Source organism: Alligator sinensis, unplaced genomic scaffold, assembly GCF_000455745.1.
Source record: "Alligator sinensis unplaced genomic scaffold, ASM45574v1 scaffold1213_1, whole genome shotgun sequence".
Lineage (NCBI taxonomy): Eukaryota > Metazoa > Chordata > Crocodylia > Alligatoridae > Alligator > Alligator sinensis.
This window is the reverse complement of record NW_005842401.1, coordinates 356,708-372,471: the sequence shown is the minus strand read 5'-3', so window position 1 is coordinate 372,471 and position 15,764 is coordinate 356,708.

Here is a 15,764-nt window from a genome sequence, read left to right as displayed (position 1 = left end):
AATAAGAATGTAAATGAGCACACACCTGGTGCAAATAGCTGCTACCATGCTTGCAAATGTTATTGCTATACTGTGATAGTATTATAGGTATGCCTCATTTTGGTGCAGTTTTTTTCTTTATAGTTAGATTATGATTTTTCAGTGGCAATGGTGGTGCGGCATTTCTCTCTCCAATAAAACTTTTGAACTATACTTCCTTTGTTAGTTCTTAATCCAAATCAGGATGAATATTTGTTTGTGGGTTTGTGAGTCACCCCAGACTTTCCCCTTTTTGCTTTTTTTCACATCTGCAACTCCCACCATTGCCTACCTCAAAACTTCTTGTCTGCTTCCCCCACAACAATCTTTTCACTTTCTAGTATGTGGCCTTTTATATAAGAAGTGTCTATTCAAAATGGATCCTACCCTTCCTCCAAACCCTTCTGTAGAACTGCTCACAGTAAATAAACAAGTTGGCAATAGTTGCAATTTTAGGAAAAAGAACGAACCCATTAAACATGCATCATATGATGCTGCCACATCCTTAATGTATTGTGGTTTATCTATAGATGTGAGCCCTTCAGAGAAGAGAAAAAATATATTTGTACACAGTGCTTCTCATAAATTTTTAGCTCATGTTTTTATAATGCCTCGTACATTGCAGGTGTGGTTATGATAGTGGGATCTTTTAGCAATATAGAGATATTTCTAAATTGAAAATTTCAGCTATGAATTTTTATACAAAAATGGTAAGTGGTATGAGGGCTAGTTCACCTGAGCCATATCTACATCATAGACTTGGCTGTTGTGCCTTCAAAGATGCTGCACTGCTCTGGGCAGGCTGCCTCCTAATGCATAAACAGTGTAGACACTTCTGCATAGTGCCTGTATCTATCAGTCCTAGAAAACAGCATATTTGACTAATCTACCATGCAGTAATTGCTGTGCATGTGTAGATGGTGGTGCTTTACTGCACATTAGATTAGTCAAATGCACAGTAAAGTTTCATGTAGACGTGCTTGCTACATCAAATGACAATGTTTACATTAACAATTATTTTAAAACTAAGTTCCATCTCCTTTTCATACCTCTTCCAGTGAGTCTCTAATTTTAACATATTACTAACAACCAGGGGCATAAATATTCACCTCTATTTATTATCAGAATTTGGCCCTGCTTTTGAGATAAATAATCATTTGCACTGAGGCTTGTACTTGGTGTGGCTGAGGAGAATTTGAGGGAAAAGCTCTTTCTTTTGCTGCAGACTTGGTCTGCCTGGAGGCCTGAAGCAATTCTTGTGTAATTTAGGACAGCTTTAAAGCTGCTGTACACTCTATACTACAGGGAGCAACAGAGCTGTGTGCTCAACTATTCCCATATCCTTCTTCCCCTTTGGCTGACTACATATGTAGTTAAATTTATGCTACCCAAGAATCCCCCTATACCACCCTGATTAGAAGAAGTCCTTGCTGACTCCTTATAAAAGCATTACAACTGCAATACAAAATAGGCTGGGCCAAGAACCTAGCTGTTGCCGGGGTGGGAGTGGGGGTAGGGGAGAGGCGAGACATTCACAATATAACATTATATTTAATTTAATTTTTTGGAGGGAATTAGACTAAATGACCCTTGGCCCTTCCAACTCTATGGTTTTATTTCTAGAACAGAGTTACCTCAAATAATTTCCCTTGGAGGATGCCTTGGTAGGAAAAGTACTTTCATGGGGCAATCATCAGAAAGCTGTGGGGACTCTGTGCAATAAACATTTCTAAAAGTGATGGAGGTGAAGGAGCTTCCTTCATTGGTGAACTTAGTTCCCTCCATCCTATTTGGGGTCACAGTTATATTCCAAGTCTTTCCAATCCCTGTATTTGCATTCTCTTACTGATATCAGGAAGAGACAGGGTCCCAACTAAAGGTGAACATAACTGTTACCAGGTTGTTGCAAAAGAATTAATGGTGTATGGACAGTTGAGCAAACAAAAAAACAAACAGACAGAAAACCCAAACCCTTCAGGACTAAGGCTGGACCAGAGGCTTGCAACATCATAATTTGTATTTTGAAATAAGATTTCAAAATGGAAAGAGTATGTTCACAGAAAGCCACTTAAGAGATACAACAATGATAGATCTAGGGCTGACCTTGAGTATTATGTGAAAAAGAGGTGACAGAGATGAGAGCTTAATTAATCCTTTACAGAGACCTTGACTGGCAGAGACTGTTTTAAACACCTGAATTGACTTTGATCTTTGATTAATTAAAAAACATCATCATTAACCACTAAAAAAAGGAAAAAACAAAACAAAACAAAAAACCACCTTGTGCAAGTCTGGAACAAAAAGAAAAATAGAATGACTATTGATTCTCTATTCATTTCCAAGACTGCATCTTCTCTCCTTGTTTATACCATTCTTAATGGGGTTGGTCTACTCTTATACATGGACCTTTCATAATAATCTGAAACTGGCCTCTTTTTGTACCCCTGTACACAACCACAAAAGTGAGGGCATTCATCAACCTCTATTGAAGGGACAGCTATTATGTATTTATCCATCTAATTTTTTCACTGTTGTCCCTTACAATTTTCTTTTAATTCTTCTCTGTTTTCAGTTCTGTCTGAAAATGAATTACATTATTATTTTCTGAATGTATACCATACTGTTGCTACCATGTATGAATTTAGCAAACATTTATGCTACATACAAATGGTCCTAAATGAACTGTGCTTGTGCGCAGTGATTGCTAGTTTCCATAATGCTTTTTAAAAAAGAAGAGCTAAGGGAAACAATAAGAATACAGAGGCTCAGCATAAAACATTTTAAAAGGCCATAATTTGCTATTAATATAAACTTAAAAGTATCAAAGGACTTAGAAACAAAGGTTTGATCCTTAAAAAAAACAAACAACCCCTCCTCCTTATATATGGTATGTGTTGTATACATTGTACATAGTGGTACCTAAAATATAAAACAGATTCAAGCCTGAGGAAGACGGTGCAAATATCTCTTTGTGTCTGTAGCTTTGAAGAGGAAGTATTAACTAACTAAATGACAATGTAGGTGTAGAGAGAGCTTGTTTCCTATGTTAGTCTGTGGCGACACTGGTCAGGCCACAGCTGGAGTACTGTGTCCAGTTCTGGGCACCCCACTTCAAGAGGGATGTGGACAACATTGAGAGGGTCCAGAGGAGGGCCACCCGCATGATCCGGGGACAGCAGGGCAGACCCTACAATGAGAGGCTACGGGACCTGAACCTGTTCAGTCTTCACAAGAGAAGGCTGAGGGGGGACCTGGTGACCATCTATAAACTCACTAGGGGGGACCAGAAGGGTTTGGGGGAGACCTTGTTTCCCTAGTGCCCCGCCGGATAACAAGGAATAGTGGCCACAAGTTATTGGAGAGTAGGTTTAGATTAGACATCCATAAGAACTACTTCACAGTTAGGGAAGCTAGGATCTGGAACCAACTTCCAAGGGAAGTGGTGCTGGCTCCTACCCTAGAGGTCTTTAAGAAGCGGCTTGAGCCCAGTTTTCCTCCTGCCCAGGCAGGGGGTCAGACTTGAAGATCTACAAGGTCCCTTCTGCCCCTACTTCTATGATTCTATGGTAGTGTAACAGGGGGCCTTCTCAGGGCAGATTTGTTTTTGGCCCGCCCACCTGTTTCTGGGACAACTGCCCACCTTCTCACCTGCCACACCTTGTTGTTATCTAATGATAGATCTTAATTAGGCAGGAGGGTGCCCATTTTCTTGCCCTGATGCCAGCGGGCGCTATCTGTGGCTCCATTCCTCCCCTACACCACAGCCCATGCCTTGCAGATGGCATCCACTGATGTTAATCTCACTGGCCTAACTCTGGGCCCCAGAATCCTCCAATCAGGACCCCTCTAAGATCCCTCCATTCAGGTGGCCTACTCTGCTTTCATTCAGGCTGCCTAGCTTCCTGAAAGTATCTTCGGCATAGTCCCCCAGGACCTTTGGCCACACAGGCCCAGGCCTTACTTCCAAGGCCAGTCAGAACCCCAGGCCCTCAGCTCTGGGCATCCCTTGCAGTGGGCCCCTGGCCCTCTTCGACTGTTCTGGTCCTAGCTCTAGCATAGATAAGTCAAGGGAACTCTACATCAGGCCTCTGAGCCTCTAGCCCCATTCTCTCTCTGAGGTATGCCTTCTGGCCCCTACTAGAGGGTGACCTACCTGGTTGTGGAAGCTGGGGTTAAGGCACCCCAACCCACCTTTCACCAGGGTGATAACTGGCCTAGCATTTCCTGGGGGCTCCACCAGGGCACCCATTCCCAGCAGGGTGTAGTTTTAGGTCATGCACATGACCAAAAGCCTCCTAGCCATCCCCTATAGCTCCTCCCTTACCTCCAGGTTGTTACAAGCAGCAAGGCAATATTGCTGCCTGGCCTGCCAGCAGGCAACTGATCTGTTTATATAGGCAGCCAGGGATCTAAAATGGCTGCTGCAATCAAGCACCTGCTGGCTGCTTGGCTCGGGTCTTAAAATGGCAGGCAAAAACAGTGCCCTGCCACAGGTAAATTCATACCTTTTTACATTAAATAAAGTTGGTATAAGCAGTTTTGATACCGTACTTGGGTGAAATGGCATAACATCTCCATGAAGTAAGGTTGGAAAGAAATGGGTTGGGATCCCAACATGTAAACTGCAATGCAGTTCAAAGATTTGTTCCAGTTGTGATGGAGCAGCTCCAGTGTTCTGTCACTTAAAGGGCTGGAGCAAGCAGCTGGCAGGTGGTTGATTAGGGTGGCCATTTTAGAGCCCAGCTCTCGGGGCTGAAGAGGCAGTTTGTTAGTAGTTATCCTGGGAGTAACATCACCCGGTGGAGCTACTGCTCCTGGAACATCTTGGAGATGAGGGTGGGACTATGGGAAGGAGGAGACCCCATGGTCCTGGGCATGACTTGAAACTGCACCCTACTGGGGAAGGGTGGCTTGATGGGACTCCTTGTGGTGAGGGAGTCCCCAATAAATTCCAGGCTACTTACCTCCCTGGTGAAAGGTAGGTAGGGTGCCTTAACTCCAGTCTCCACCATCTGGTGGGTTATGGGAGTGGTGGGCCAGGCACATTGAGTAGGGGCACCTGAGCCTATGGGGGTGTTTAACCTCACGCTCTGGGTAGGTGGCATAGTTGAGAGGCACTGGGGAGGGGGTGTTGAAGAAGTTAGCTCAAGAGAAGGGTGGAGTGGCCTGGTGAGGAGCCGATTTCACCCCTAGCCCAGAGTTTGGCTAATCACCCAGCCACCGCTCAGATGAGGGTCCTGGGAGAGACCCAAAAGGCTGTGCCAGGGCTGGCTGAGGAGTGCAGAGTCAAGCCTGATGGCACTCCAGGGTTGCTTAAGGGAGCAGGGCAGGGTGAATGGGGCCTGGGACGGGCAGTATGAAAGAGGCCCTGGTGAGAGAGGGGTGGTGTGAGTGTGGCCCACAATAGGGTGGTGTGTCCAGAGGCTTAACCGTGTACTGAATTTGGCCTGGCCTCAAGCCAGAGATCTACCAAACTAAGTGTGTTATCTGCAAGGCATGGGACACATTAAGGGGAGGTCGGAGTGTGTACATATCGCCAATGGACATCAGGGTGCTCGAAGGGTAGCCTCCTGCCTAATTAACATCTGGACTGATTTACAACAAGGTGTGGTAGGCGAATGAGGCAGGAGATTTGCCCATAGACAAAAGGGGTGGGCCAGTACTGAGACTGGTCCTTGGGAGTTTACTCCTTTTTGTCACACCAGTCATCTTCTCGGGTAGGTGCCATTGAACACATCCAAACCTTGCAGATTTTTGAATAGCTTGCAGAATTGGGGGGCTAGCAGCAATATAAAAAGTGAAACTTGCTGAATAAGGAGATGTAGCAAATCAGGCAGTTCTACCAGCAAGTGGTACAGTAGTAGGTAATATTGTCTCACTCTTAAAATACTACAAATGCCTACTGACACCACTACTGTGGTCATGGCAGATACAGGTAGCTGCAACATAAGTCTGTTGCTGAATCCCAAGGAATGGGTTGGCCATGGTCCTCTATTTTCTTGGCCCAGACATCTGAACTCAAAATGAAGCAAAAATAGAACAGTACAACAGCACTAGACATGACCTACAGATGCAAATGCATATCAACATTTACGGTGGAAGAGGGTGCTGCTGTCTTAATATATTATATAGGCTTTCTTTTCATTATGAAGGAGTTATACCTCAACCTATTAGATTGTTGCGGGCAGCATATTCTTGAAACAGGGCCTTGGCATAGGTAAACTGTAAAACATCAGAAAGCTGTGGAATGGTTTGATGTTATAAAATGATGGCATTTTAAGAGGATTCTCTGGTGAAGACCTCATGTCATATCAGACCTGCATGACTGTGACTTGCCACTAGGGTGCTGATGAACAGGGTAGTAGACAGGAGCCAGGAACATATTCTCCCCCTGTGGTGGGAGAGGAGAGGGGAGGGTGGCATGTAGCTGAGAGGCAGAGAAACCAGCATAGGGTCTTCCCTCATACCACATCAAACAGGAGCCCAGCTAGAGTGGAGGGTAGGAAGGGAGGAATCTTGAAAAAATGTTTGGGGGGAGTGGGAAGGGGAGGAGGAAAAAGGGATCATAGAGAGAAAGAAGTAGAAAAAAAGGTTTAAAAAAAATGAAAGGGGTAAAATCTTGCATGTGTCCTGGGAAATTGGGATCAGGTCAGAGAGGACAGTAGGGATAGGGACAGCAGAGGTTGTGATGGCTGGGAGGGAGGAGGAGCTGTTTTGGCTCAGGTGGCAAGACTCAGGGGCTGGGGAAATCCATGCTTTCCCCAGATCCAGGGTCACACAGCTGTTCAGCTCCTTTCAGCATGGAGGTGGATCAATTTTAACCCAAGTGCAGAGCCCTGGGGAGGCTGCTTCTCATGGGCTCTGTGCTCTGGCTGAGCCCTAGTGGCTCCATGCTGAGAGCCACCTCAATTTCAGCTCTCAGAAAACTCTAGGAAGGCTCCTTCTCTGGGGCTCTGTGCTGTGGCTGCAATCAATGTGGCCATTTTACTCGGCATGGTGTGGCTGGGGCTTGGCCAGAGCACAGAGCCCCGGAGAAGCAGCCTCCCCAGGGCTCTGTGCTCAGGCTGAAGTTGAGCTTTCCACATCCAGACCACGTGGCTGGGGGAAGCAGTCTTCAGCTCCCTGGTCTCTCTGCAATTAAGCTTAGAGCAGTCGCTATGAGTGGGAAGGGGTGAGAGGGGAACCACTAAAATATGGGAGGGTAACAAGGGGTAGAGCACCTGGGTACTGTGCAGCCTGGGATGCTGGAGGAATGCAAGTAAAGTGTTTTTCCTCCCCTGACCGTTCAAGTAATATCTTGGAATAGCTTGGGTAAAATTTCCAAGATAAACCTCCTTTTGAGTGGCTTATCTTTAAAACATTTAGAGGTACTTATGGTTGTTTAACACCCATTAATTATTGCCTGTTCTCATTTTAAGTGTTTTTATACTGATTTTAAGGTAACCTGTGCCAAGGCCCTTAGAAAGACACAGCACTACTCTGAGGAAAGATTTTTATATTCCAAGCTGCAATATAGGGGCTTGTGTGCAGGCAACCTACAGATAATTCTTGAGGTAATAGAGCAAAACAAGATTAAGATACAAATGCTAGATATTACTGAAATGTCCTTGTCCACTAACAGTGATTATATCTTTTAGTGTTCTCTGACATTCTTATGTCAGTATTATCTGTTTTGCGCATATTACTGAATAGCTGAATGAGGAAATACCTTTTAGGATAAGGCTACAGCTATCCTTTGTTTCTTATTATTTGACATTTATAATGTCATGTACCTTAAATAATAGTGCCAGCCCCTGCCCTAAACACAACATACAACTTGTTGATGTAATACATTGTTTTCATGTTCTCCTGTTTGGGAGACAGAAGATTTTATATTGCTCTGTTCCATATGCTCTTTTTCTACACAGTTCCAAAATGTTATACAATGAAAATGACTTGCTTATTCTACTGTAGATCTTCTAGGTCACTGGATACTATGGGAGATGACCTCTTTCACACCACTTTAGCCTTAGCATTTTCATTCTACCTCATGGCTGTTAGAAATGCTTATAAGTGAGCACAGAGAATTACCTAAAACATCTATCAGGGATTTAAAGAATCACAGCAGCTAACTGTGAATTTTTTCTCATTTACTTAAAATGTTTCTTATGGAGTTAGGTTCAACAGATACATTTCTGAAGGGGTGAGTAGTCAGGAATTATTCGGATGTACATTCATACCACAAAAATCATATGGTATGTGATGCAAAATAAAAAATAGCAGAAAATAACACAGTAGAGTCATAAAAATAACTTATGACTCAAAAAGGATAATGAATTTGGAAAAAATTCTACACTTTTAAATAGCACAATATTAAGAAACATCAATACCACATAAAAAACAAGCAAATCAGCATGTCTGTGATTTGTATCATTAGTCTACTTTGAGTATTAATAAAAAATGATAGTGGGATGAGGGTGAACAACACTGCTAGCCTGATTAAATTGTGTTAAAAGCTGGGGCAACATCATTAGCTGGTAAATGTGTACTGGCTAGCCAGCAGACTCATGCCAATTATATCGGCTGAGAAAATGGTCCTGGGACTCATGCTTGGCCTTCCATGGTTGGAATGCAATCGGTGCAGAAACAGCTCCCTGCATCATGCTCTGAAATTTCTGATGTGATTTATTATGACAAATTGCATCAGCTCCAGCACATGAAGTGACATTAAATACCATTACCTTGATGCCATTATGTGCTGCTACCATTGTGAGAAGCAATGACCCACCTTTCCACTCTTAATCATGATTGATGTATCAGTAATTCTGTTTTTTCTTCCTTAATTATGTATTTATACTTATGACTTGCTGGCTGCTGAAGGATTTGCAAATTCAGATGATACATTTCTCTCACCCCCAGGGATCAGCAAATGAGATGTAATTTTACATTAATGAGATGTGATTTCTCCCAATGAACTGAAGGATGATTAAGAAATAGCAGTTACAAGGGGCACATTAGCCTTACACCCATAATAACTAGTTGGGTATGAATGGAGAAGAGTGTCAGATTACTTAATCCATTTCCTTACATATAGACAAGGAGTTACTGTTTCAATGAGGTAGACATATTTTTTTATCATGGAAAAGGTAGTGTTGGAGTATCATGGACTTCAGGAGGGCCTTTGACTGGACTTCAGGAAGTCCTTTCACACTGTCTCCCACCCCATTTTCATTAAAAAGCTAGGCAACTGTGGCATTGATACCTACAAAGTTAGATGGGTAGCAAATTGGCTGAGGGGCTGCACCCAGAGTGGTGGTGGATGGGTCATATTCGACCTGGAGGGATGTGGGCAGTGGAGTCCCCCAGGGCTCGGTCCTCAGGCCTGCACTGTTCAATTTCTTTATTAGTGACTTGGACGAGGGGGTGAAAAGCACTGTGTTCAAATTCGCTGATGACACCAAGATTCGGGGTGAGGTGAGCATTCTAGAAGGGAGGGACAGGACAGCTGGACCTGGACAGGTTACAGGGGTGGGCGGATGAGAATAGGATGGGATTCAATACTGACAAGTGCAGTAAGAACCAGAAGCATACCTATAGGCTGGGGAAATCCCTTCTCGAAAGCACAGTGGCAGAAAGAGATCTTGGAGTCATTATCGATTCCAAAATGAACATGGGCTGCCAATGTGAGGACATGGTCAGTAAGACTAATCGCACCTTGTCATGCATCCATAGATGCATCACAAGCAGGGCCAAGGAGGTGATCTTCCCCCTGTATGCGACACTGGTCAAGCTGCATTTGGAGTACTGTGTCCAGTTCTGGGCACAGCACTTCAGGAGGGATGTGGCCAACATCAAGAGGGTTCAGAGGAGGGCCACTTGCACGATCCAGAGATGACAGGGCAGACCCTACAAGGAGAGGCTACAGGACCTGAACCTGTTCAGCCTTCACAAGAGAAGGCTGAGAGGGGACCTGGTGGCCACCGGGGGGACCAGCTGGGAATGGGAGAAACCCTGTTCCCCTGAGCACCTCCTGGAGTAACAAGGAATAATGGCCATAAGCCGTTTGAGAGTAGGTTCAGGCTGGACATTAGAAGGCACTACTTCACAGTCAGGGCAGCTAGGATCTGGAACCAACTTCCAAGGGAAGTGGTGCTAGCTCTTACCTTGGGAGTTTTTAAGAGGAGGCTTGACAATTACCTAGCTGGGGTCATACAAGCCCAGTATTCTCTCCTGCCCAGGGCAGGGGGTCGGACTTTAAGATCTACTTAGGTCCCTTCCAACCCTACATCTATGAATCTATGATGTTGCAACCATGATAGTCCAGGAATTATGACAGAAGCAAGGATTTTTGTGAATGGTATCTTTATTGGATCAAATGCATGTTTGGGATAGACTTAGACCAGCTTTTGAATGGGAAAGCAAGACAATAGGTATGAGACAGGTAGGTAGGTTGGCAGTAGGCGTGGGGGGTGGAGGGAAATGTTGAACTAGTGATGGAATGTAGCTGGTAAAATGCAGACAGGTTGCCTGGGGTTATCAGATATCACATCTATCCAAAGAACCTTGTCTGCCTATGTCCTTGGACCAATGCAGCAACAACCCTTTCAGAAATCCAGTTAGTCTATAAAGAATTCCTCAGAGTGAGGAAACACCAAAATTAACTTGGAGTGCACAGCTGGAAGCAGTATATTTGCAGTGTTGCCAAACCAGCCAAGATCTTAGGGCTTTGTCCCAAGTTGCACTTTAAACTACTCGAAGGTTGATCAGTGTTAGTTCTAGGTCAGGTTTGGAGCAGTCGAACCTTAAGACTAAAAATCTTCTCTACTGTTCTTCACTTGCACAGCTGTGACTTGTAGCTGGAGGCCTAGTGAGCAGGGCCTGAACTAGAAGCTACAGCTGTGAGCTGCCATCACAGAGCTGGTGAGCCAGGATAGGCTTCTATCCCTGCTTTAGGTGTGAGTTTGTAAGAGAAGGATTGTTGGGGCAGGAACATGAAGCTGGGAGGTGGAGAGTCAATGGGATGGGGTGGGTAAGGAAATGGGAGTGGAAGAAGGGGGTGAAATGAACTAAGTCAGCCACTGAAGGATAAAAAAAAAAGTAAAAGAAAAAAGAGCTTAAAAAGAAATATAGAGGAAGTAAATTAAAGATGGTCTCATGTTTTAATCGAGTGGGATTTGGGACTGGGGAGAGAGGTTCTAGTAATGCTTCCTGGGGTGGCTGGAAAGTGGGAGCAGTGAGGGAAGGTGCTTTTGGGGGAGTTACTGCCCCTGCCCTTGGAAGGAAGCCCCAGCTTATGGGGACCTGATCTGGCGCTCTACCTTGTTCTCTTCACACCCTTCCCCAGATCCCAGTCCTGGACCTCTTTGTCCTCTGTGGCCTGGCTAGCTGGCACGTGTTCTGCAGGCTGTTTGCATGGGGTTGCACCCCTGGAGATGGGAGGGGAGCTGGCTTGGTGCCAGAACTGCCTCCTGGGCAGTAGAGTTCAGGGGATGGAAAGTTTTTCCACCCAGAACAGGAGGGTGAAGGAGGGGACATTACATCCTGGGATGCTGGGTGATTGCAACTTTGGTGGCTCATCTGTGGGGAGTGGCTACACATTAATGAAACATGAGCTGGGTAACATGGATCACAGATAAAACTGCCCTGGTGTAGCTTAAATTTAAGCCACCTAAAGTGTGATTATAGCTAGTTTCAGGTGTTAAGATGTGGACAATCCAGGGGGTAACAGCTCCAGGTGCCATGTGAAATTAATATGTAACAAGGTGCTTAGATTTGGAATCATCCCAGAGATTCAGTTTAGTTTATAAGAGGGTGAATCTACACATGTATATTAATGTGACACAATAAACTCTGGCACAATAAGTGCTGGAGTTTATTGTTCCTGGGTGCCTTCTTTACACATGCGCCAAGAACTGCTACATGTTGAGCCAGGTCAAAGCAGTCACAGCTGGTAGGGGACCCAAGGGGTTAGCCTGGTGCTGCTCTAACCTGGCTCAATGTGCTGTAGAGAAGCTGGCTGGGGCATAAGGGTGCTCCAGTGTGGGTCTAGCTGGCAGGCAGCCCCTGCCCTGAAGCACTCTTGTGCCCCAGCCAGTCCCATCTGTGTCTACATGTGCAGTGCTGTGAAGTAAAAAACTCTGCAGCAGGATAGCACTTGTATTTATTACTTTAATCCAGCCTAATTGCCCTGCATGTGTAGGTGCTGAGATATTTACTGTGGAGCAATTAGTCTACTCCATGGTAAACATCTCAAGTAGACACACCCAGAGACAGCTACACTGTCTTCTCTGTATGCATAGTCTAAGGGGTGAAGGCTCTGAAATCTTGAGTCATGGATGGCAAAGTGATCATGGACTTGGCTGGATGGGCATTACTTTTCCATGGCATGGGTACATATGTACTCTGTCTTTCTCTCCCTTTTTCTGTCTCTGAACCCCTACCCAGACACTGTGCTGCCTCAGGCTGCCATCACTTTTTTGCTTTCTCATTACACTTTTCTTTTAAGCCTAGACAATCTATCATTTCTGCTATGTCTAAGTTAGCTTTTGGAAACAAGGAGAAGAAATGGAAGCATCAAATAAGAGACCTGAATTCTGCTTGTATATTGGAGTTTAGCTGTAATATAGACAGCTGTGTATACCAGGCTCTAATTACATAAAACACATCTTGAACTCCATTAAAACCCCAACCATTCTTCTTTCCACACTGCTCTTGGGCCTAACGTTAGAAGTTTTATTCGTATTCTATGTTTGGCATGAAAATACTAGCAGCAGAAACCTGTGTGTTAATAATAACATAACTCTTGTTATGCAGCTGAATACTTCAGATTATTAGCACAGAATAATGACCCTGTGCCACTCACTTTAGTTCACACTTTGTCCTACAATAACTTCAAAACATACCAAGATTTGGAAACCCTTACTCTCTCCCCTTGTTTCTGTAGCTCATTTTCTTTTTCACTTGTATGAGATGATGCAAAATGTTACTATTTTCCTATATTTTGGTAAAGTGGTAGGGTATTTAGAACATTTTCATGATTTTCATTCACTTATACATTTTAGAGAAACAAAAGTGATTAGAAACATGATTGGGAAACAGGACTTAGGAGGACAGGCTGAAAGAGAGGATTATTTTGTCTGGAGAAGAAAAGACTGAGTAGGGGTTTGATAATTTGATAAGGTGGATATAAAAAAAGAGGTGACAAACTGCAGGGAACAGGGCAAACAGCCACAATTTCAAATTACAGCAAAGGAAATTTAGGTTGGATATTAGGAAGAACTCTCTCATTGAGAGAGTGGTTGAGAATTGGAAATGGCTACCTGGAGTTGGTGGAATCTCTATCTTTGGAAGTATTTAAGAGCAGGTTAGGGAAACACTTGGGTGGAGTGGTTTAATCAGGGATGTTCCTGCCTTGAGCAGGAGTTTAGACAGGATGATTCTAATATTTCTTTCAGCTCTACATTCCTATGATTTTAAGTCTATGATCTCAGTCTTTGATGTAGGCAGTTTAGGGACTTGATCCTGAGTCTCCTATATCTCAGGTGAGTTTTTTAAATTTGTGGATATTTTGCAGTGGGTTACTTTCCTGTGCTTTGTTTTGTTTTATTTCATGAAAAATTCTGAAAAATCTTAGTATTGTTTTGTATTTGAATTAAAACAATTTTTTAAAACCTCAAAGTTTTTCATGAAGCATTCCTCCCCCCCACCCTGTCTATCGTGAACCAATCAGAGGGAAATTCATGCTAGAGTTCCCACAGACATGCAGGAGGATCTTGGAGACCTAAGGGAATGCAAGTTGGATTATTCTAGTCTTATACCTTAAGAGAAAGCACCTCTAATTTAGCTTGCGACAAGCAGTTTGTGTGTTGTATGTTGTTTTACAAGCCTTTTTTTCTTTAGGCTTTTTTCCAACTTCTATATAAAAATATTTTGTCATAAGAAGACTATTACTTAAGTATGTCACCCTAGAGGCCTGCCTAGATTCAGACACTTGCTTGATCTTACTTTTGAAAGCTTGTGACCAAGACATTGAACAAGAATATCTAGATTTTGACCTGAAAGTGGAAGAATTGTGAACGTCTGTCCCAGGGAATGAGTACAATTGGTATATTATTTGAGGTGGCTGCTATCAAGAAGATCAGAAAAGGGAGACACCTGAAACCACGTCTGTAAGAAGGAGAAAAGTTGGCAGGAGAAATGGTCTCAAACTAGTCTCAAATGGTCTTAAACTGCAAATGTAGGTTGGAGATTAGCAAGAATTTTCTCACTAGGATGGTGGTTAAGCGTTGGTATAGACTACCTAGAGAGGTTGTGGACTCTTCCTCCCTGGAAATTTTCAAGACCCTGTTAGTCAGACACTTGATTGGGATGATCCTGCTTTGAGAAGGGAGCTGGAATAGAGGACCTCATGTGGTCCCGTCGTTTCCTGCTTTCCTATGATCCTATAAATACTTTAAACACATCTACCTCTTTTACCTTGGCTAATATTGGGTATCATATATATTTAGAATTCCCTATGAATTATATCCCATTTTCTGTCCATGGGACTTATCCTGCACGTATTAAAGTCAATGGCAACACTTTGAATACTTCAGTGATGTGGGGCCAGATATGACAAGGACGAATTATTTTCTTAATGTGATCCTCTCTTCTTCAACACAGTGATGACTGAAATCTGAGATGCCATTCTGAGGCGATATCTTTATTGCCCAGTTAATAAATAGTATCACTATACAGTTTACCACAGTACCCCGGTCGCCAGTCCAAGGTACATTTTCATACAAATACAACATGCATATTTCTAATGGGAGAGAAAAAACAAGGGTTTATTTAGTAAAAGGTTTTTCCCACTACTGCTGACTTGATGTGACCAGCAGGTGGCATCTAAATGTTGAGAATAATGTTGTGTTAGCTTGTTGGTTATCTTCACCCCCCTTTTTGGGAACTTGTTTAATCACTGTGCAAATTGTTGAAGTTTTTTTTAGCATGTTTTTATATAGCAAGTACATACTTTCCATGTTGCCATTTTCAGAATCACATAAGGGCTTTAGATTCTAACTCCCATTCCTGGCAATTGCAAGCTTAGTTTTATAATTCTTAATAGATGCTTAATAGATTTTAAACAATCATATTGGTATCTTTGCCACATTGTCAAATATTCCACTTATTAGTAAGATTATTTAAATGTCAACGTAATCTAGATGTCCTGACGTTAAAAGCTCTATGGCTGGCAATAATTGAATTCAGATGCGACTATGAGGAAAATCTCCCTAGTAGGTGCTTTCCTGGAAAAGAGGATAATGTGAGCCATAATTACACAAATCTAGAAAAAAATTGTTGTTTTATGAATATCAGGAGCCTGATTCTCACTTGCAGTTGACATCTTTACACCTTAGGGGCGTGTCCACACGAGTGCGCATGTGTCTCTTGCCCACCTCAAACCCCTTTGAGGCGGGGCAACAGGCATGTGTGGGAACAAAAAAATGTTCCCCATGTTGCAAACTTGCAGCATGGGGATAAAAGTAGACCCCTGGATATCCAGGGGTATAAAAGAAATCAAAGCTTAAAAAAGTGGCTCAGGGCACGGTCCAGGACCATGCCTTGAGGCAACTGGAGGCTGGGTCCTCCATGGAGATGCTCTGGCTGCCAGAGCATCTCTATGGTTGACCCTTGCCCTGGTGCTGTGAGTAAGGGGTTGGGGGGCTGGAAAAGGGGGGAGGGGACATGGGGGAGACCCCCAATGGCTCTGCCCACTCCCCCAGGCCCCC